Genomic DNA, 23,504 nt, shown 5'->3' with positions numbered 1-23,504 from the left:
GACAACTGCAGTTTATCTGCTCTTACTACTGTGTGTGGGTTTTTTTTTTTTAACTTTATTTATTTATTTGTCTGAGTTGGTCTTTGTTGTAGCACATAGGATCTTTAGGCTTCATCACAGCATGTGGGATCTAGTTCCCTGACCAGGGATCGAACCCAGGCCCCCTGCTTTGGGAGCGTGGAGTCTTAGCTGCAGGAACACCAGGGAAGTCCCTAACTACTTCTTACTGTGTGGCCAGTATTGCCCAGAAGTCACTCAAGTACCTGTTTTAATGAATAAACAAGCACAATCTCTAGTAACTGCATCAGTCAGAATTCTCCATAGAAATAAAACCCAGAGGAAAGCTGGTGGTTTAGATCCAGTGTGAGACCCGCAGACTGGAGACCCAGGAAGAGCCAAGCTTCTCAGCCCTTTTTGTTCCATTCAAGCCTTCAACTGATTAGATGAGGCCCACCCAGGGTAGGAAGGGCAATCTGCTTTATTCATCTTCTGGTTTAAATGTTAATCTCATCCCAAAACACCACCACAGAAACTAAGTAATGTCAGACTCAATATTGGGGCACCCTGTAGCCCAGTCAGGTTGACACGTGAAAGTCACCTTCACAGGAAAAAAATCAATAGTTTTTTGTATAGCAAATAATTTTCACATGGTTTATAGCACTTGAGCCTAATTTGTGCAGTTTTTCATTGTCTGAATGTTCTGAAATTTTATCTTCACCATGAGTGAACCAACTTCTTAGGCCATTGAAAAGGGAGAGGGAAAAGCAGGGAGGGGTGAATGGTGAGGGGCACACATGCCTCTGTAAGAGATCCCTCCTGGTTTGCATGAGAGTGTGAATCAGCTTTTCCTGGGATTAGCATTGGAAGATGGAGGGTACCTTGCTTTAATGAGCTTTAGAGTATGTATTTCACCTTCAGGAACTAGAAGCCTGGGGGACTTCCTGGAGATAATTGAGAGGAAGCAAGACAGATTTTATCTCTGTCACTCTGGGCTATTTCTAATACTGGTTTTGCTGAGAATAAGTCGCTTAAATAATGGTTTGATTAATTAATGATAGGTATAATTGAACATTGCTTCTGTGATCAAAATAAAGTACTGACCGTATATTATTTCCTGTGCTGGATATTTTATATGTTTTCTTTAAAAAATTTTTTTTTACTTTGTTTTTTAATTGGAGGAACGTTGCTTTACAAGGTTGTGTTGGTTTCTGCCATACAACAACCCAAATCAGCCAAAATTATACAAATGTTTTCTTATTCTAGCCAACCAGTCAACCTCCTTTCTCCAGTTTTGTCTCCATTTTACAGATGTTAAGACATTAAGTCACTTGTGCCAGACTGCAGGGCTGGTACACGTGGAGCTGAAACTGACATGTTGGTCATTCTCACCCTAGTGCCCACGCTTTCTGACCTTCATGGTTCTCACCTTTGTGACTTGCTGAGCAGTCATTCCTGGGGGGCCTCTTCATGGAGTACCTCCCCTCCCCCCTGATATATCCACACCAATTTGGAAGGACTATTCTTTTGTTGTGATCGACGAAAATGGTTTGATGATTCTGTGTGTTATGTTGGGAAAAGCATCTCCGCCTGTAGCAAACAGCCATTCTTTCCTCATCACAGTATTATTCTGAGACTGAGTAAAAAATGTGGGAGAGGGCAGACAATTCTAGCCCACGACAATTTTCAATTTTAGAACACTTTGCAAACAGTGTGAAGGAGGTACAGATTCCATGTGGAAGAGACAAGGACATTTTGTTTATTCCAAACACACCTGGAAAAAAGAAAAAACCTCAGTTCTTATTTAAAGAGTTTACAAGGCTGCTACTGTGGACTTAACCATCAAATTTGGGTGCCCACATTGTGCCCCTTACAGGACCACATAACAAGGAGTTAGGGAGAGAAGGAAGGGTCTGCCTTGGTGGGCAATTAACTTGGAGGAGCTGGATGCCAGAAGCAGAACCTGTTCAGATGATCCGGGATAATGGAGTTTGGGGAAGAAAGCAGAGTTCAGCCAAGTCCTGTGGGTGGATTGGGAACATCGGGAAAGTGTTGGAGGCTCCACCTCGAGTGGTTTCTACCATCTCCTTCTGCTCTACCCCACAGGTCCTCTCCATTCTTTTTTTTTTTTTTTTAAAGACTTTATTGAATTTGTTACAATACTTCTTCTGTTTTATGATATGGTTTTTCAGCCACAAGCCATATGGAATCTTAGCTCCCTGACCAGGAATTGAACCCACACCCCCATGCATTGGAAGGTGAAGTCTTAACCACTGGACTGCCAGGGAAGTCCCCATCCATTCCATTCTTTACAAAGATCCTTTCCTACTGACTAGTTGCCATGGCCACCGCAGGGAGAAGCATGTAAATGGAAATGTTCCAAAGGATGAAAATCTCCTTGAAAGTAGGGGGGAAGGAACATTCATTAATTTTCTGTGTAGCATATGTAATCTCTCCTTTTCAATTCTTACATAGGCCTGGGCTTGAATCCTACCTGCTACTGCATATGAGCTGACTTGGGCAAGTTCTTGTCACCCTTCTAAGTCTCAGTCCCCTTGGCTGTAAAATGCAGATGAAGGCTTCCAGCATATGGATCTGCTGGGAGGAGTAAATGAAAGCGCCCTTGAAAAGAACTTAGGAGACACCTAATCAATAGTAGCTGCTATGCTTTTTATAGCTCTCTCTGTTTGCGGAAATGAATTGTGGGGTCCAGGGTGCTGGCTGGGTGGGCTGATGCAGACCGCGGTCCCCAGGGGCCTGGACTAGTTTGGGTGGGGTCTCCAACTGGGGAAACCAGGAGAGGAGGGGCCAAGAGAGACAATGTGAGAGCGTAGCCGAGGAGGGGTGCCAGGAGCCAAACTGGGTCAGGAGCTGGGGATCTGAAAGCAGAGCTGACCGAAATTTAAGGCCCAGAGAGAACCAAAGTAACTGTCCAGCTGTGAGATTTGTGATCAAGGTTGTCAGTTAGCACCTGACTCAGAACAGGAAATGAACCAGTGGTGTTGTGAGATATATTAGGGTTGTAACCAGATGTCTGCTGATCTCAGGCCCCAGCCCAGTGCTGCGCTCATACAAGTGACTTCACAAACATGTTGTAAATGAATGGATGAATAGGTGGAAGGCAGAGAGGGTAAAGACTGGCGTATAGGTCACTGTGAGGACAAGTAGAACAGATGAGGGCCCGAGGAACTGGGTGATGGATGGTTCTTGTAACATCACAGAAAGTAAATAAATAAATATGGCCTGTGGCATCTCTCTTTCTCTATCTCTCCCTACGTGTCATCTATCAACTATCATTTCTCTTTCTATCATCTATCTATCAATCTATTTATTTAGACTGAAAATCTCAATGAAAAGTGAGGACTATGAACAACTTGAGAGCGTTTAATTCTGAGTGTCCTGTCTTCAAGACACCTCCCTTGGAGACATGTCCTGAGAACCTACAGAGGTAACTTGGGGAGACTTAGAGTGAAAGGTGAAGATTCAGCCAGTATGCAGGTAGAGGTGGCATGCTAGTCGAAATCCTAAATTAAACCTGCCGTGATGCCATTGCTAGTCACAGGCCAGTGAGTTCAAGGGATGTCTGGGCTCACAAGGAAAATGGTTTTGGTTTTGCTTGGTTAAGCTAGGGACTGTAGGTATCGATGTGGAAACATCACTGAGAAACAGAGATAATTCAGGGGGAAAAAAGTCAGCCACTTTGCCTGACAGTCCTTTTCTATCTGAAGGGTTAGAGGTGTCTGTGAATTCTTTGGCAGCCCTCCCACCAACAGGTGGGGTTTATGTCTGAACCTTTTGCCTCTGAGTAGGCTTTGTGACCAACAGAATAGTGGAGAAGTGATGTTACTGAGAAACCAGAGGCTTCTACTTCCTGGCTCTGTGAACCCTCTGAGAACTCTGAGCCTTCACAGAAAGTCTGACAACCCTGAGACCGCTGTGCTGGAAGGGTCACGTGAAACCTCTTCAGGCCAGCTGTGCCCAGCCTTCTAGCCATGCCCCCTGGGTGCCAGACCTGGGAGTGAAGCCATCTGGTCCCCCTGACCAGCCCTTCCGCCCACTGAATTCCACTGAGTGATTTCAGTGGATGCCATATGGAGCAGAAGATGAACCCAGCTGAGCCTGGCCCAGGTTCTTGACCCAGAAAATTGTGAGCCTATAATAAAATGGTTGCCTTTTTTTTTTTTTTTTTTCCTTTTAAGCCACCGAGTTTGGGAATAATTGGAATGACTTGTTACGCGGACATAGATAATCAGAGCAATCATCCTGGTAGGTCTCTTTTTTTTGCCCTAGTTGGCTGGGGCTTGAAATGTGAATCACGAGAGTAATGTTTCTGGAGAAGAGGCATCCTTGGCACGTGAGAGTGTTTCGGGATAGTGTTGGTCTGAAGTTGAATCTCTGTGGATGAGACCTCACTCTCATCAGCTCGGGTCTAGTAAGTTATCTTGAAGTGTGTGTGAGCCTTTTAGGCTTAAAAAGACTGGATTGATTATGATGGTTCAGGACTTCTGGAGCAGAAAGGGCCACCCTCTTCCAGTTAAGAGCCTGCCAGGCCCACCGGGGCTGAAAGAGAAGACCAGTTTGCCTGGGTGGCTGGTGCATTTTCTGGGGTGTCCTGGTTGGATGGGACTGGCTTCTGCAGCAGAAGCTCTGGCTCATGGGGTGAGGGTCTGGCTTAGTCTCTTTGGTCCCCTTAGGGTGGCACTGAGGTCTTCTGTTCTTTATTCTTTATCAGACAATGGAAAGAAAATAACTGCTGCTTTGCCAATATTACAGCTATAGAAAACTGTGCCATGTAATTTGAATTATTGTAGCATCACTCTTTCCTTAAGTGTTTGCTGGCTTTGTTTTCTCTGCCTGCCTCTTGCAGCTAAGGATTAGCTCTTCAGAGATGACCTAGACACAGTTCTGCCTTCAAAACTCTCTTAGAGGGTTAAGCCAAGCAAGAGAATTGCATTTCAGGGCATGAGTGCCACCTGGAGGACTGGGCCAAGGGTGACAGAAGCCCAGGGAGGATGGCAACAGCTACAGAGAACCTGGGAACAGATTGGACACATTGGATACAGCAGGAACCAGAGCTCTTTCAAAATGACCGGAGCTTCAGAAATTGAGTGACACGTCAGAGGTCATGGCAGGGGTGATGGTGAGAGGTTCAAGTTCGTACCAGAGAAGGAGAAGGTCCTGTGTCCTTGGGAACCTGTGGGGAAAGGAGTGAGGGTGGTGGATCCTGACAGTTCCCTCCAGGGGCGGCAGAAATGAGTGACGGCTTCTGCTTGGTTTCTTAGGGACCTGAAAGTGACAGCGATGATGGTTGAAGTATCTTTATCGCGTGCTGACCGCATACTTCAACCCCTTTTAAGTTCCCAAACATTTATGAAGGTGGACATCTCATTCCCATTTTACAGATGAGGAAACTGAGGTTTAGAGACATCGACTGTTTTAAGTCTGCTGCTAAGTCGCTTCAGTCGTGTCCGACTCTGCAACCCCACAGACAGCAGCCCACCAGGCTCCCCTGTCCCGGGGATTATCCAGGCAGGAATACTGGAGTGGGTTGCCATTTCCTTCTCCAATGCATGAAAGTGAAGAGTGAAAGTGAAGTTGCTCAGTTGTGTCCGACTTGTAGCGACCCCATGGACTGCAGCCTACCAGGCTCCTCCATCCATGGGATTTTCCAGGCAAGAGTACTGGAGTGGGGTGCCATTGCCTTCTCAGTGATTAAGGCTACCCAAGTAGTTAGTGGCTGGACTGGGTTTCCACCTGACTCTAGTTCAAAATTTTGCATTCCCTCTTTTCAGAAGAATCAAACTTATAGCTAAAGCCTCTGAGATTAATCTGGTCCTTTGTCATGTTATAGCTTCAGAGTCAGATTAACCAGGCTTTGGAGGGGATTCTGAGGTCACCTTGCTCAGTCCAACTATAAGTTAAAACTTCATCACACTTTTCCTACTTGAGAGGAGATTAGAACAGAGGCTGTAGAAATGACCTCCACATCTATGCTGTTTTCTGTCTCATGGAGCTTGAGCACTGTAACAAATTGCAGTACATTTTCATTTTTTTACTCCTTCTATGATGCCCATTTTCTCAAATCTCCCCCTACCTTCAGCAGGATTGAAATTTATTGGGACACAAAATGGCATATTCTCTCTCAATCCTGATTTTATTATGTGGCCAAAAGACCAGAAGGAAATAAACCCAAATGTTAAAAGTCATCCTCTCTGGGTTATGGAATAACTACTGATATCTGTGCCTGTATTTATTCTTTCTTTCTGTACCGTCCAAGTGTTTTCTAATGAAGGTGAAGGTGAAGTCGCTCAGTTGTGTCCGACTCTTTGAGACCCCGTGGACTGTAGCCTACCAGGCTCCTCCATCCAGGGGATTCTCCAGGCAAGAATACTGGAGTGGGTTGCCATTTCCTTCTAATGAAACGCCCATTATTTGGAAAAGTTTCAGTACAGCCTGCAGTCGGCAGCTCAGATAAAGGGCCCTCACTCAAATCCAGGCTTCACCTCAGAGATCCAGGGACAGGGTCCTCTTCCCCAGGGGAGGGGGGAAGTGGGCAAAGTTGACAAAGATCAAAGCCCGTCTTGGGCAAGTTCACACACACATCTTTGAGTGCTGAATGCAGGTGTTACCGCTTTACCCTAGAATCCTCATAGATGTTGGAAAAGATTAAAGAGGCAAAGTCAACAGTTTCTTTGAACTTTCCAGAAAAAACTGATATTGGACAAAATGTTATTTTTCCAGCGATAAAGGAGGCATCATGTCAGCTTTATCGATATTCCATTATTTTTCATACTGACAATAATACTCTGATACCCTCACTGGCCTTCCCTGGTAGCTCAGTGGTCAAGAATCCGCCTGCAAGGCAGGATATATGGGTTCGATCCTTGGGTCAGGAAGATCCCCTGGAGAAGGGAATGGCAACCCGCTCCAATATTCTTGCCTGGGAAATCCCATGGACAGAGGAGCCTGGCGGACTACACTCTAGGGGGTCGTAAAGAGTTAAACGACTGACATCACTTAGCACAAACATACATCCCCTCACTAGGCTAATCCCCATTTTAGCCCCCACAGTGAAACTACACATCTGACCCATTACTGCCCTGTTTGAAACACTTTCAGGGCTTCATTGTGCCTGCAGAATATAATTCAGTTCTGTATTAAAGGAATTATGGCTCAGATGGTAACAAATCTAGCTGCAATGCAGGAAACCTGGGTTTTGTCCCTGGGTTGAAAAGATGCCGTGGAGAAGGAAATGGCAACCCACTCCAGGATTCTTGCCTGGAGAATTCCATGGATAAAGGGGCCTAATGGGCTATATGATCCATGGGGTCGCAAAGAGCCACTAACGACTGAGCCACTAACACAGTCACACAAAAGAATACAAATTATCTCCTAACACTGTTTGTCCTCAGCGTTCAGCCTCACCAAGTCCAGCTTTGTCTTGGGGCCTTTGTATATGCTTGGCCTTATGTCCAAAATTCCTTTTCTCTTCTTGTATGCTTTGAAAACTCCTATGCAACCTTCAAAACCAGGATTCAGAAACCTCCCCTATGAAGCTTTCCCAGCTCTCCTTCCCCTTCTGAATGCATCACACACTTAGTGCTACTCAGTACCTGCCCCTTCCATTACATGAAACACGATGGGCTGCTTCCACTCACTCACTTCTCTGTGTCCCCAGAGCCTAAACTTTAGCAGTGGGTTGAAAGACCTGATGACCTAAACTTAGGTTCCACCATTAGCTTTTTGTTACACCCTCACCAACACTGGGCATCGTTCACCCTTTACATCTTTGCCATTCTCATGGACAAACAGGCCATATAGGATTTCTTTCACTGTAAGTTCAGTCGACCATTTTAATATGTTTTCTCATAACTTCAGTGTGTGTGTGTGCACCCATTGCTTGAAATGTGTTACTTGTCTTTTTGTTGTGGGTTTAAGATTTTCCACGTTAGTTTGTAAGGACTTTTTGTTTATTAAGGAAATTCACTCTGTGTATGTCACATGAATTGCAAACATTTCCCCACACAGATCTTTAACTTTTGACTTTATGCCCCGCCATGGCTATCTTAAACTAATTTATTTTTACCAAATCTAACTTGTCGATATTTTTCTTTGTGACTTCTTATTTTCACAACTTGCTTAAAAAGGTTTCCTTCGTTCTGAGATTATCAACATATTTTCCCTCTATGTTTTCTTCTTTCTTGCCTCTCCTTCATTCTTTTCCTCCTCCTTCCCTTCCTTCCTTTCTTTCTTCAATGCACTTGGAATTAATTTTTACGTAGGAACAAGACAGGAATCCAGCTTAGTTTTATCAAATAACTGGCTAGTTGTTCTCACACTGTTGATTAAATCATTCTTTTTAAAAACAAACAAACAAAACCCATTGGTTTGAAATACTTCCTTTAACTTTGCACAAGTTTTCTTAAAGACTTAGGTTTATTTTTTGAGTTCTTTGAGGTGTTCTGTCCTCTCTATTCCTGACCCAATACTAAATTGTTTTGGTTACTGTAGCTTCATAAAATATTTTAATATCTGGTGTTATTTTCCTTATTCTTCAGCACAGATTTTTCTTATTTTTTCTGAGTTTTTCAAGTGTTTTTTTTTCCACCCAAAAGGACTATAAAATCACTGTCTGGTTCTGAAAATATCCTGTTGAAATTGTGACTAACACTAGCAAATTATTTTAATGATATAGGTACAGAGATATTAACGGCAGCATCGTGTATAAAAGGAACAAAGAATTGCAAAGCTGAATGCCTATTAACAAGATGATACATTAAAACACATAAAATGCATTAGTAAAAAATGTGTATTGATGTTAACTGCATCCATATGAATGACTCTTTGAAGCATAATATTAAGTAAAAAGGAGCCAGTCAAAGAGGAAAATGAAGACAATATTATACAATATATGTCTGTATATATGGGCACATGCATGCACGTGTGTAGGTAACACAAAAATATATACTTTGCTCAATAATGCATATTTAAACAGTACAAAATGAAAAGAAATGTATGGAATTTATAAATACAAATTCAGAGTTGTGAGTACTTATAGTGGGGCAAGGAGGGGATATAGGTGTCTTATCCCCTAACATCTTATCCTAGGTGTCTTAACCAACGTTGATTTTGTTTCATCTCCTGCTAAAGTGAAGATACAGGAGAGTTTGTTGTATTATTCATTATACCTTTTTGTATGTCTTAGATGTTGATAATTCTTTTTAATTAAAGAGGTCTATTGAGTACATAAAATAATTCACAAACAAAATAGGAGACTACACTTATTCTTGGATGAGGGATGTCAACACTGGCATCTTTTCCATTCTCTGGGACTCTTAGGTGGTATATATCTATCATTTCCCTTTCTGCTTTGTACTGGGACTCCTTAAATATTTATATAGTTATATGTTTATAAGGCATTAAATATAAAACCAAGGTTGAAATAGGAAAATGTTTGCCTGTTTATTTAAAGAGGAACTCCCACTGTTTAGAAGAAATCCTAGAGAATCAAATGGGCTTGACTAGATAAAAAAAAATTTTAAGAATCTTCCATATAACCAAAACATTATAAAAATTCAAAAGACAAATGAAAAATTAGAAAAATATTTATAATAATACGGGAAAGGATTCATACACTTGATACATAAGAATGTTCAGACTAATCAATAAGAACATAGTGAGAAATTCACTGAAGAATAAATACAAATGGACAATGAACAAAACAAGCTAGGCTTACTAAAGTTAATTAAAACAGCAAGGTGAATATTTGTTTAACCTGTTAAATAAACAAAAATTAAAGATAAAAATTTTAACCAGAACTCTGAGGTAGGTACTCTCATACACAGCTAGTGGGAGTTTTATTGAGTAAAACTTTTGGAATGTAATGAGAAAATATCTCCAGAGCCTTGAAACAAATAACTCTGAAACAGTAATGCCTTCTAGAGATCCATTCTGAGAAGGATAAAACATTCAAATATTCGTTTGTATGGACATCCGCCCTCACCTGCATATTTATTTATTCCACACACTCTTCGAGGGCAGAGATTTAATCAATACACTTCACTTTTTCCTTGATAAAACTTTCCTTACATTTTTGTGGCTCTCACCCCTAGCTGAGGAAGACTGTAGAAAGAGAGGATTGTTTTAACCTTCAGAAGCGAAGATGTAATAGATACTTATTTCTTTTTTTTTTTTTTGCATTTTTAAGATGCTTATTTCTTGTTTGGAAAGAAATGAGTTCTTTCAAACTCTTGAAATATGGATTTTTCCTTAAAATCGGGAGAAATCCGTGTCCTTTCTCTAGTGTAACTTGAAGGCATGTGGCATCCTGTTTCTGCCAGGCAGTTTTCTGGGCAGCTTATCTGTAATCTGCTATGGTTTGAAGCTGGGTTTCTCCACCTTAGCACTCTCGATGTTTGAGGCTGGATGGCGCTTTGTGGTCGGGGCTATCTTGTCCATTGCATCCTTGGACTTTATCCATTAGATGCCAATGGACAACACACAGTCATGACAAACAGCAATGCCTCTCAACAGTTCTGCCTCCCTGGAGGTTGAGAATCCCTGGTTTAAAAAGTTCTTTCTGGGAGCATAGATTTCTTTTTCCTCTGGGCTGGGGACATAAACCCTTCTTTTGGGTGGAGGAGTGCTGATTTGACATCATAAGAAGAGCATGTTGTCCTGTGCTCAGAGGCTCAGTCATGTCTGAGTCTTTGAGACCCCATGGACTGTAGCTCGCCAGGCTCTTCTGTCCATGGACTCCTCCAGACAAGAATACTGGAGTGGGCTGCCATTTCCTTCTCCAAGGGATCGTCCCAATCCAGGCAACAATCCTGTGTCTCTTGTGTCTCCTACATTGCAGGCAGATTTTTTACCAATAAAGTCACCTGGGAAGCCTCAAAAGAGCATATAGGATGGAATTCCACTGAGACCAACTTGGGGAAATGCTATCTGCCATCCCCACTTTGCTACTAACCTGCTGTGTGCTCTTGCATTGGCCATTTTCCATCCTGGACCTTAATTTCCCCATCTGCCAAAATTAAGAATTTTAGCTAGAAACCATGACTTTTAAAATCGAAGGGTTTCTCTGATAGCTCAGTTGGCAAAGAATCCACCTGCAATGCAGGAGACCCCGGTTTGTTCCTGGGTTGGGAAGACCTGCTGCAGAAAGGACAGGCTACCCACTCCAAGATTCTGGCCTGGAGAATTCCATGGACTGTATAGTCCATGGGGTCTTCAAAGAGTTGGACATGACTGAGTGATTATCATATTCATTTTCACTTAAAATCAAAGGCTCTGTAGGGGTTGCTCCAAGATAAGAGGGGCAAAGAAGCTTCACTTTGATCTGTTTTACATTTTGGTCTTTCAAAGAAGTGTTGGAACAACGTAATCAGGTGTAGGTGTGATGACCTGGTGCCCTGAGAAGTGTTCTGGTGATGATGCCTGTTCTGGGATGTCTGTGTGGGTCCTTAGGACCAGTGTGAATGGGGCTGAGGTTTTCCCTGGGAGGGAATTGTTGCTCCTAGTGGAGAGCCATTAGCTTGACAGGCCTGTGGCCTGGTCCACACTGATGGGCCTAGACTGGGAGGCCCATGGGAGGCACTGAATGTGTCTGCTCTTGTGCGTGGGCTGCTCTGATACCTGAAGCTGGCATGGAGCCCACAGTGCCCAGGTAACTTGGTGTTCACTGACGACAGCAGGTGTGGAGTCCTCTAGCTTAAATGTGGATGTGTTTGAGTTTTATTCTTACTGGAAGATGGGCCAGGATGGATCCTAGGTCACAAAAAGAGTTGATCAAGCCCTGTTAGGCGCCTCCAGGACATCATCTATCCAAGGAAGGAGCTATGTCCATCGGGGGCTAGAGGTGAGGGGCTACAGGGACTTAGAGGCATCCTTCCTTCCTAGCATCTTGTTTTCCCCAGGATAGGAATTTACAGACATATCTAGGACACAGCCTTACAAGTAGGTCCATGAGGGAGATCAAGTCAGGAGGCAGTTGGACTCCACTTTTAAAATTGAATTAATTTTTAAAATAAAGGATATTCCCAGGGGAAACTGCATTTCTGGTCTCCTCATGGTGAAGGTCTTCACAAACGGTGGGACACCTGAGTCAGGTGTCTATTCCTCAAGGACTTTGCAAAAGGGGTCCCAGGTATGGCTGGATCAAGAACCAGGTACCACCAACCCCTCCATGCATGACCGTGGCTTCCCTATTATAATGCTAGTGCTTATCTACTGTTCATTTTTACAGATGATCACAAACAAGGCTGAACAATGGTCTGTCTCCGCTTTTTCATCCATGTTGTATGTAGATGTTGTCAGAAAAACATCCTTAAAAAGTTATTCTTTTTCCTCCTTTAATGTGACTAAAGATCTTATAGAGAGGAGGTGAGAAAAATCTCCTGGCTTTTAATCCAATTGAAATTTGAAAAGTTGTTTTCATAGTGTTGTTTGACATTTTGCTATCTTTTCCAGAGCTGTTTTATTTTTTCTCTCTTTTTGAGCTTATCTGAAATCATGAGAATATCTGCCATTCCCAAAGTGGGTATGACTTCAAACATCAGTGGTCTGAGGTGGAGATTGTTCAGTGAAAGGGCTCATTAGCAAGATCAAGAGGCTCTGACAGTGATCATCTCAGGATGGAGTGTTGAGAGCCACTCTGGGTTTGCTCATGACCTAGGGAATCTCTGCTCTGGGCAACTGGACAATTCCCAAAGCAGCTTCACTGCTGGGCATGGTAATCAGGAGCTATTTTAGGAAGCCTGAGCATCCTGAAATAAGAGTTTTGACAAACTGGACAAAAGGATCCTAAATGGGTGTGTCCTCAAGTTCTTTTGTCAACAATAGATGAGGGATGTGTCCAGAATTGACAAGACCCAGGAAGAGGCCCTCTTTCTCTGGTGTGGTCTCTGGATGGGGCTGCTGGGAATTCAGCTTGTTGTCTAGGAAAGCAAGTCAAATCAGCTCTGCCATTGCCGTTTAGTCAAGCAGTCAAGTCTGAGTCTTTTGTGACCCCATGGGCTGCAGCCCACCAGGCTCCTCTGTCCATGGGATTTCCCAGGCATACTTCAATTAAAAATAAATAAGATAAAAATTAAAAATATCTTCACAGCAAAAAGAAAGAAAGAAAAGAAAAGCAAGTCACATTAGGAATTACTACTCTTTCTCCTACTCCCAGCAGCTACTGCTATTACCTGAACACAATTTATCAGATGTGCCATGTAATAGACTTTGGGGTTCAAGAGATGAATATATTATATCTGTCCAGGAAAAAGAGACTGGATTCAAGCCCACATGGAGAGATTTGGATTGTTAAAAATTTTTTTTATTCTCACCCTTGTTAAAGTTGATCAGGAAGACTTCATTCAAGGGACAAGTGCAATGGTGTTTTGCAGTAGGGGAGAGAGACTGAGTTCAACTCTAAACGAAACAAAAAAAAAGTAGGGATTTATAGCCAAGAAGCAGGTTGGGTGGTCAGTGTATGGACAGTTACCAAGAGGGTAGGGGGATTCTTGCTGAGGGCAGGCCAGGAAGATCAGATATCACTTAAGAGGATACAGGGGGATAAGGAATTAAATCAAATATTGAGGGTGATCAGATACTACAGGGGAGGAGACTCTCACTAAACTACATGGCAGATTTCTTTATCTCGAGCACCAGACCCAAGGCTGTGTCCCAGTGGAGGAAGGGCTGAGGGGGGCCTGCCTGAAGTTGGGTTGAGGAGAGTCTGTATGAGGACTCACCACTTCAGCCGCTCATCCAGGTGTGGGTGAAAACCCTCCTAAAGATGTAGGCCCAGAACCTTCCAAGGAAGCGTGTACTGAGCCCTTTACCTTCCTCCATTTCTCTAGAGGTATCTTCTTTCCTGCTTGAACACCTCCTTTATTGTGGCTGCCCTGTAATCCAGCATCGTGGCGGTCACAATAGATATTTTACGGGCATTAATGCATTAGTGTTTACTGCACTCTGTGCTAAGACTGGGAAGAACTAAATGTCTCAAATACTAAAAAAAGAAAGAAAACTAAGGTCCAGCAAGCTTAAGTGACATACAGCTGGTAAATGGCAGATCTACTCTTCCAATCCAGGGCTCGCTTACTTCCAAAGTCCATAACTTTAGATCGTTCTTCCTCAATCTAAATCTATGTTCACAGATAACGTATGCTTATCCTTGATTCTTGCCTGGAAAATCCCCACAGACAGAGAAGTCTGGCAGGCTGCAATCCATGGGGTCTCAAAGAGTCAGACACAACTGAGCAACTAAGCACGCACACACATCCTTGATTCTAGGAATGAGTCTAGTGAATATCAATATGCTTGTCAATATTCAGGAACTTGGAGGCTGAATTCACCCCCTTTTCTTCTCTACTTTCCTGTTCCTTCCTCTACTGCTTAGAGGAGAAAGAACAAGTAAAAGACAGTTTCATGTTTTATATCTTATACTTTAGTCTGCTCTAGCATCCATAATGAAATACTATAGACGGGGAGGCTTAAACAACTGAAACGTATTTTCTCATAGTTCTGGAGGCTGGAAGTTCAAGATCAAGGTATCAGCAGGGTTGACTTCTTTTAAGATCTTTCTCCTTGGGCTTATAGAGGGCTGTATCCTCACTGTGTTTCACGTGGCCCTTTCTCTGTGCATGCTCATTCCTGGTATCCCTCCCTCTTATAAGGGCACCATACCTATTGGATTAGGGGCCCACCCATATGACCTCATTTAACCTTAGTTATCTCTTTAAAGACTAGACCATATCTTCAAATATGTATTTTGAGATGTGCAGGGGGTTAGTACCTCAACATCTGAATTTTGCAGGGGCACAGTTCAGTCTATAACACCTTATCTATTTTAAAAATCAGCTATAAAAGATGCAAAGATGAAAAAGACCTTCTCTGCACCCACTGGGAGCTTACAGATTAGATATATATACCTAAAGAAATACAGAGATTGATGAGTAATTTTGGAACTCTGTACAGGGTCAGGCTGCTATGGACTACAGTGGTTAAGAAATGCTTCTGGGTTAGGAGGCAACATACAGAGGGCCTTGAAAGATGCATATGTGTTTCTAGAAACTCAGAGAAGACATCCAGCCTAAAAACTGAATAGACGTGAAAAATCAGCCCTCAGTTGAATGGAATTCAGGGAGAATTTCCAGGGCATCTACCTTTCTGCCGGCATTGAACTAAAATTGGGGAATAGAAAAAATAAAACCTAGGACTTTCCCCTAAACGGCCCACACTCCAGAAAAAGGGTGATTTTAGAGCAGTTCAGGGATTGATGCTATATAGGGAAGTTTGCAGCTTAGCCCAGCTGTCTGAAATTGGTCTGTGGGAACAGCTGTGGAGATGTGTCACTAGTGGACCCAATGCTGGGTATGGGGCAGGGGTGTGGTGGGTCTATGTTTGTGCTCATAACTTTGGCTCCACTCTGCTCTTCCTGAAATGTCCCCCTGACCTGAGCCTACTGCCCCTTCCTCGTCCACATTGTTTTGATCGAATATTTCCGTCTACTATTTAGTTTACATATTGTTTAGATTTTGAGTTCTCTGTGGCAGGAGAACTTGTCTTGTTATGCTTTGCTGTTTGCATAGCTCACTCTGTGTGTGTGATGCACCTTTGAAGACACAGATGTTGATCAGAGTTTGGGTTCCAACCACAACAGATTTTGACCTGACTATCTAAATCCTCAAAACATTTGAAACCAGAGTGTAAACCCATTGTCCTCACAACTCTAATTGCCATTAATTGCTCTAATATGCTGGTTCTTCTTTTTGATTGCCTGTCCTTTAGAAGAAAATCAGTGATTTATTAATTACAGCTTTTATCTGGAGAGTAAAGCATTTCTAAATATATATTTTCAGGCCGAACTGCACATAAAAGGATGCTGCTGGGTGAGATACTGGTATGCATGCTCAGTCACTCAGTTGTGTCCGACTCTTTGTGAGCCTTTGGACAGTAGCTTGCCAGGCTCCTCTGTCCATTGGATTTTTCAGGCACGAATACTGGAGTGGGTTGCCATTTCCTCCTCCAGAGGATCTTCCCAACCTAGGAATCGAACCCACATCTCCTTAATTAGCAGGTGGATTCTTTACTGATGAGAGAGAAATACTAAGATGGGGTTTTCAAAGATCCTTCCTCCAGTATAAAGAGCCCCGTGGCCATCCAGGGATCTTCTCACTCTGTGCAGCTTAACCAAGTCCATTTTCTATGTGGTGATAACAGGAAAACAGATAATACTGCAAGAGGTAGCCTTCAAGCTCAGTGACTCACATATCCTTTCTGGTCCAAAGTAGTGGCAGGTGAGACTGCAAGGCCTGGGTCATGAAGAAATGCTTGAGGAGACCAGCAGGTGGTACAGCAGGAACTCAGCTTTCTTCTTTAGTGAATCCCAGCAGGACCTCTTCTGGCGACACGGGGTGACAGCAGTATTAACCAAAACCATGGGTGCCCAACTTCATTCCAGCTGATGGAGCCTGGCTGGGGCTGCCCTCCTTTTAAAGGCCTAGAGAGTGCTTTCTGGGGTCTCAGCTCTCCATCTTAGTGGGGCTGATGCTCACTATCTCACTTCATGTGGGGCCCCTGGCTTTCTCCTTCTCTGCCAGCCCTTCAGGACCTGTGTATCTTTTTGCAGGTTTCATCACATAGCACTTTTCTTGGAAATTTCTCTAAGGTTTACTATTTTCCCCTGTGAAGCCACAGAAGGGGAATTACAAGCTGAAGGTTTTAGCGATGCACACAAACTTCTTACCCCATCCACTATGTTCCACGTGACCTTAGGATGTCAGCCCACGTGGGCCTTGTCTCTACCAATACACAGTCCACTATAATGCGATCACATACATTCATATCGATGATGGTGGTGGTGATGCTTTAGTTGCTTAGTCGTGTCTGACTCTTGCAAACTCATGGACTGTAGCCCGCCAGGCTTCTCTTGTCCAGGGGATTTTTCCAGAAAAGAACACTGGAGTAGGTGGCCATTTCCTTCTCTAAGGGATCTTCCTGACCGAGGGATCGAAGCTGGGTCTCCTGCACTGCAGGTGGATTCTTTACCTACTGAGCCACCAGGGAGGCCCATATAGATAATGGCAACTGCTCAAAACTACTAGATATCAGACACTTGAAAGGGAAAGTGTTAGCCGCTCAATTGTGTCTGATTCTTTGCAACCCCATTGGACTGCAGTGTAAAAGGCTCCTCTGTCCAGGGAATCCTCCAGGCAAGAATACTGAAGTGGGTAGCCATGCCCTTCTCCAGGGAATATTTCTGCCCTAGGGATCAAACCCAGGTCTCCTGCATTGCAGGAAAATTCTTTACAGTCTGAGCCACCTTGTGGTAAATGGTAGGTTAGGTAATTTATGTATATGATTTAATCTTCACAACAACTTTGAAAATTAGTCATTATGCTGATTGGAGGAGTAGCTTGCTCAAAGTAATAAATCTGGTAAGAAGAACCACAGACCCAGAATGTCTTTGGGACTCCAAATCTTTTGTTCTTTGCCTCAAGCTAAGCTGTCTCTCAGTGATCATCTTAGTCCAGTTGAGTTCAAACACGTGCCCACATGTACATGAGTGTGTCAAACATGTATGGATATGTAATGTTTGTCATTTTTATGTCTGTGGTTCCAAATCCCTCAGGACACAGTTGTATCATCTCATCCCAAGCCCTGGACTACCTTTTTCGGCCTATCTCAGAAACGGTATTCATGGTTTTACTGTTTTAATTTTCTGTGCGGATGATGAGAGCAATGTGATTTTTTACACGGTTTTATATGGAATTGAGCCCAGTTTACAGACCATAAATGATACAGCTGACTTCTTATGCTTTTGAGAGTCCTATACCATGTGTGAAAGTTAAACTGTTTTTGTTTTCTGGGCAGTCAAGGCAGCAGGCAGGAGGCTCCCTTATCTGTTGCTGAGGCTCTGTCCAGCCTCATCTCCTGTAATCCTCCCAGCAAGCTCTGAGATCAGAATTAAGATAACCCCTCCAATTTTACAGCTGAAAACTCTGAGCTCAGAGAGGTTATGGCATTGGACTCAGATTACCCATCAGGAAAGGTGCAGACCTAGAATTTCCCCAACTCAAAGTCCTGCCGCCCCAGTGGATTGGCTGTACTCCGTCCTCCCAGACTGGGGGCACTGCAGGCTCCCTCAAGAGGGAGAGATGTGGTCAGCCTGAGAGTGCCAGGATCAGAGGAGAAGCACACAGGGGCTCATCAGACCCTGTGCTGTGTTCTCTCGTTTCAATAAAATATGATCTCCATACTGATAGGATGAAGGGGGCTTCCCTCGTGGCTCAGATGGTAAAGAATCTGCATGCAATGTAGAAGACCTGGGCTCGATCCCTAGGTTGGGAAGATGCCCTGGAGTAAGGGAATGGTGTATGTGGTTATGTGAAAGTCACTCAGTTGCGTCCAACTCTTTGCAACTCCATGAAATAGTCCACAGAATTCTCCAGGCCACAGTAGTAGAGTGGGTAGCTGTTCCCTTCTCCAGGGGTATCTTCCCAACCCAGAGATTAAATCAGGGTCTGCTGCATTGCAGGTGGGTTCTTTACCAGCTGAGCCACCAGGGAAGCCCAAGGGAATGGCTACCCACTTTAGTATTCTTGCCTGGAGAATTCCATGGATAGAGGAGCCTGACAGGCTACAGTCCATGGGGTCGCAAAGAGTCGGACACAACCGAGTGACTAACTGTAACTATGCAGACTGCTCGATGTAGTCCTGAGTTCATTACATCATTTTTTTAATTGGAATATAATTGCTTTACAATGTTGTGTTAGTTTCTGCTGTACAACAATGTGAATCGGCCACACGTACACATAGGGAGGCCTCTTAAGCCTCCCTCCCACCCTCCGCCCCACCCCTCTGGGGCAGCACAGAGCACCAAGCTGAGCTCCCTGCGCTTCGTGGCAGCTTCCCACTGGCTGTCTATTTTACACATGCTAGTGTATATATGTCAGTGCTACCCTCTGTGTTGCTCTCACTGAAAGAAAATGTCACCGATGCTCAGATGGTGGCCCGGAGATGAGCAGTATGGGGACCCTGGGGAAGAAGACCTGCAAGGAGATGGGGAACAAGCCGAGTACATCGCAGGGGTGGGGGCAGAGTGCAACCCCAATCCACATCCTTTACATCACACTTTATGCTTTTCAAAGTGAGCTCACTGCTCTTACTTCGTTGTGCTGCTTTATGAGAATGGAATATGGTTTTCCTCCTTTGACAGAGGATGGAACAGAGGCCCAGTGAGATCCAGTGACTCCTTCAGCCTCGCTCAGCAAGTGTGGGATCCTGGGGCTTGCTCTTGATTAGGCGATTGTGTGATGTGTGAAATAACGAGCCTTCTCCATGGAGTTGTTTTGTAGCCACACTGCCTCCCTTCTCATCAGAGTTCATGATTCATACATCCTAGTTTGTGATGAAAAATATACGTTTTCCCGTGGCTTAGCCTTTTTGCCCTGAACTGAATCTAATGACTGGGGTGGTCTTCTAATTTTTTTTTTTTTTTTGGCTTAAACAGCGGAAATTTATTTCTCATGGTTGTAGAAGCTGAGCAGTCCAAGATCAAGGTGCTCTCAGATTCAATGGTTGGTGAGGATCTTCTTGATTTGTGGGAGGCTATCTTTTTACCATGGACTTCCCTGGTGGCTCAGATGGTAATGAACCTGCCTGCAAAGTGGGAGGCGAGGGTTCGATCCCTGGGTTGGGCCGAGTCCCTGGAAAAGGGAATGGCTACCCACTCCAGTATTCTTGCCTGGAGAATCCCTCAGTACATAGGGTCAGAAAGAATCAGACACAACTGAGTGACTAACACAGTCACTTTTCATCTCTTTATTGTCTTCTTACATAGGAGAGAGAGAAATCATCTGTTTCTTGTCAGTTAGGATCTTCTTTACATTGAGCTGAAATCCCCCCTTTAATCCTAATTCAGGCCCCCAGAGCTTCACGGAATAAGTCTTCAGCTAAAATACTCTCTTCTCTGGGGCCAGCATCTCTGATTTCTTCAATCTGCTTTTACTACAAGAAGAATCTCAACCCTGCTTGCTTCCCTAGATGACTTCTGGATTCATATATCATGACAAATGAACACTCAGTTCTCCGGGTCAGATCTAATCAGGTCAGCACCCAGGGAGGACTCTGAGGCTGTGTTAACCCCTGGCGTTCGCAGTGAGACAGTCTCTGAGGAGGACATGCCCCTCCAGCCCACATGGCCCATTTTCTGCCAGGGCTCTCTGCTGGTTCTGGAGGTGTCTGTCTTCCTTACTACAGTGGCTCTGTGAGGATAATGGGCACGGTGATTTCTGCTATCCCTGCCCCCCAACACGTACACACCTGTGAGCTCCATCAGCAACACGGAGCATTTACTGAACACGAGTTATGCACAAGGTGTGGTCCAGGCTCTAAGGTGATGAGAGACAGGGGAATGTTGTCTATGGAGCACATCTGTTTACAGGTTGTTTCCACCTCTATCATCAATGACCCACGTCCTGCAGCCCAGTGTAGTAGTGAAATCAATGTCAACCCCAGTGGTGATAGATTTTGCCAAAATCAGGGATCAGAAAAATAGGGGGATGCTCAAAACAGGGGCCAAAGAGAAAGTGTTTGAAATGTGGCTGTTGAGAGGCCAGCAGGGACAACACCATTGCTGAGACACAAGCTGGGAACAGACCCCTGAGCTGGTGTTGGAAACAACAGCATTGGGAATGAGTCATAAAGAGAGTGAAGGGGTCCGAGGAATCCTGAGGGATCCGGGTGCTGCTTAAAGCAGAGGCTGGCTTCCAGGTCGGCTTCTGTGTGTTCCCTGCATGTGGGTCAACATGTCACCAAATGCAAGTCCATGTGCCTGATGCACAGGTGGTGCCAAACAAACTGAAACGTTGGACTCTGAAGCAGAGGAAAGATTTTTGCAGGGCCATGCAAGAACAGGTGACTTCTGCTCAAAAAACCCTAAATTCCCCCAAGGGGTTTCAGCAAAGCATTTTAAAAAGCTGGGTGAAGGAGGGGCACCCCAGCCTTTGTGATCAGCTCCTGTGCAATTCTCTGTAATCCTCTGATAGGGTCAAGTTGAGATGTGGGGGCAGGGATTAACATTAATAATCCTTAGGCACCAGTAGGTCTGGGGGCTGTGTGCTCTTGATGTTAAGTAGTTAATTTCTTCTACTTAGTGGTGGTTTTTAGCATCTGAAAAACTCAGGAAATATGCATAAGATTACCTGGCTACTTCAGGAAGAAGTTTTCAGCAGAGGATATGGGGGAAGGGTCTGTCCCAGGAATGCCGCCTAGGGTCCTGCTTGGTGACCAAGTCAAGGGTGCAATGGATGGCAACGTGAGGATGTGTGCATGCTAAGTCACTTCATTCGTGTCTGACTCTGTGTGGCTCTGGCCTGTAGACCCCCAGGCTCACCTGTCCGTGGGATTCTCCAGGCTAGAATACTGGAGTGGATTGTCATGCTGTCTTCCAGAGGATCTTCCTGAACCAGGGATAGAACCCATGTCTCCTGCGTCTCCCGCATTGCTCGTGTTTTCTTTACTACCAAGCCACCGGGGAAGCCCGATATGAGAATATTAACCACCTTTCACAGATGAGGAAAGGCGGAGATTCCTGGCCAGTTGTGAAAATAGTCGTTTAGGCATTGACAGAATCAAAATTAAATTCTGAGCCCTGACCCTGTAATTTCCATCACTTTCTATTAACCTGGGGCCGTTTCTCCATCTTTCCTCCCAGCCACAGTGACCTCTATTACAATAGACTGCCTGTGCATTAAATGTTCTATACTGACGTGCTGGGCTTTAGAATTACAAATTTAAACCCTACATCCTGTATGCGATTTAGCCTGGTAAAACATCAACAGCTCTCCACTTAATGATCTACAGGTTCTTTTTTTTTTTTTTTTTAAGCAGAAGCCAAATATATATATATTTATTTGCACGTATTTCTTGTTAGATAATAAATTCTAGGGCTTCTCAGCCTTTACACTATTGACACTTTGGACTGGATAATTATTTGCTGTGGAGGGTGTCCTAGGCATTGTGGGATGTTTAGCCATACCTCTGGCCTCTACCCACTGGATACCAGTAATGATCACACCTTCTCTCCCCTACCCCCAAGAACTCCAGCTGTGACAATCAAAATGAATTCAGACATCACCAAATATGGGGAGCAAAATTGCCTGTTAACCCTCTTCACTGAAAATCACTGATCTGCTTACATGGTCGCCGATGTATCAATAAAAGATACTGAAGGGTTAGTCTTTCTCCCTCATTTTCCCAACTGCTCAGCTCTTTACCCGTGATTTCTGTTTTATACTTGGTGTTCTGGGTCATTTCTAAGTGCACACAGCCTTGCTCTAGGAAAGCTGAAGAGAAATGTCACCTTAAAAAAAATGCACAACAGGAGAGTTGCGAATTGTTTTATTGGGGGCAAAATAAGGACTGCAGCCCGGGAGACAGCACCTCAGGTAGCTCTGAGAAACTGCTCCAAAGAGGCAGCAAGGAAGGACAGAATATATCTTGATTTTGGCTATGAAAGAGTGCATGCAATCAAGCTTATATTTTTCCAGGAGCTTTCTGCCAGTCGGATGAAGCTTTCCACTAGTCACGAGGAACAGTTGTCAACATGAAGAATTTTAGTGGTTTTCTAGATATGAGGAGATACAAGTATTGGGCTCATAAAATCAGCTCCTGAAAATATCTATCTGAAGACCTGCCCTGCCAGTTTTTCGCCCAGCACAGAGTGCCTCCTTTCGGTTCTTCTCCCTGAACTCCTTGCAGGGGGTGTTGAAGGTCAGCAGCTGCAGCAGCCCATGAATTAATCCTTGTAGAGGTAGAGGGCAAGTGCCGATGGTGAGTGCCAATTTGTAGTTGATGGAAAGATGGACACAGAGAATGGAAGGGTTTCTGTGTGGCTGCCCCGGCTGAGGTCACTTACTTTCAACTGGGGTTGCAATCTTTGGCAAATGGCGACCAAGAAGGGGAAATGAGAGCATGGTCCTATTCTGTGCAATTTACTCTGTCCTGGAAACAAAAGGAAACAAACAAGCCTGGACAGGTTGGCTGTTTCTCAGATGCCAGATGTTCCTTCTCGCCCTTGGCTCACCCAGCTTCCCCCTGTGGCTTCACCAACCAGCACTGTTTCTCCACGTGCTCCGTAGTTAGCACCTTCGGTCTGCTGAGTGTCTTCCAGGCTGCATGCATGTACATTATTCTCTCAGTAAGCCTCCCCAAGCTCCAGCACTTCCACTGTGCAGATGAAGGAATGGAGTCTCCTAAGAACCCATATTTCCTTTTGGTTTTAATGAAAAAAATCTTCAACTCTGTCTTGAATGTACAGAAAAGTTATGAGTACAGTGCAAGACACTTCTGTTTCCCTGGACCATCTGAGAGTAGGTTGCTTGCCTGCTGTCCCATCACACTGGATTTCTTTAGTGTGTGTTTCCTGCAGACAGGGAAAACCTTCCACAGAAACACAATCTATGAACAGAATCATGAAATTAACATTGATGCTTTATTCTCTTGTCAACCCT

The sequence above is a fragment of the Capricornis sumatraensis genome, chromosome 1, assembly GCF_032405125.1.
Source record: "Capricornis sumatraensis isolate serow.1 chromosome 1, serow.2, whole genome shotgun sequence".
NCBI lineage: Eukaryota > Metazoa > Chordata > Mammalia > Artiodactyla > Bovidae > Capricornis > Capricornis sumatraensis.
This window is presented reverse-complemented; position numbering follows the sequence as displayed.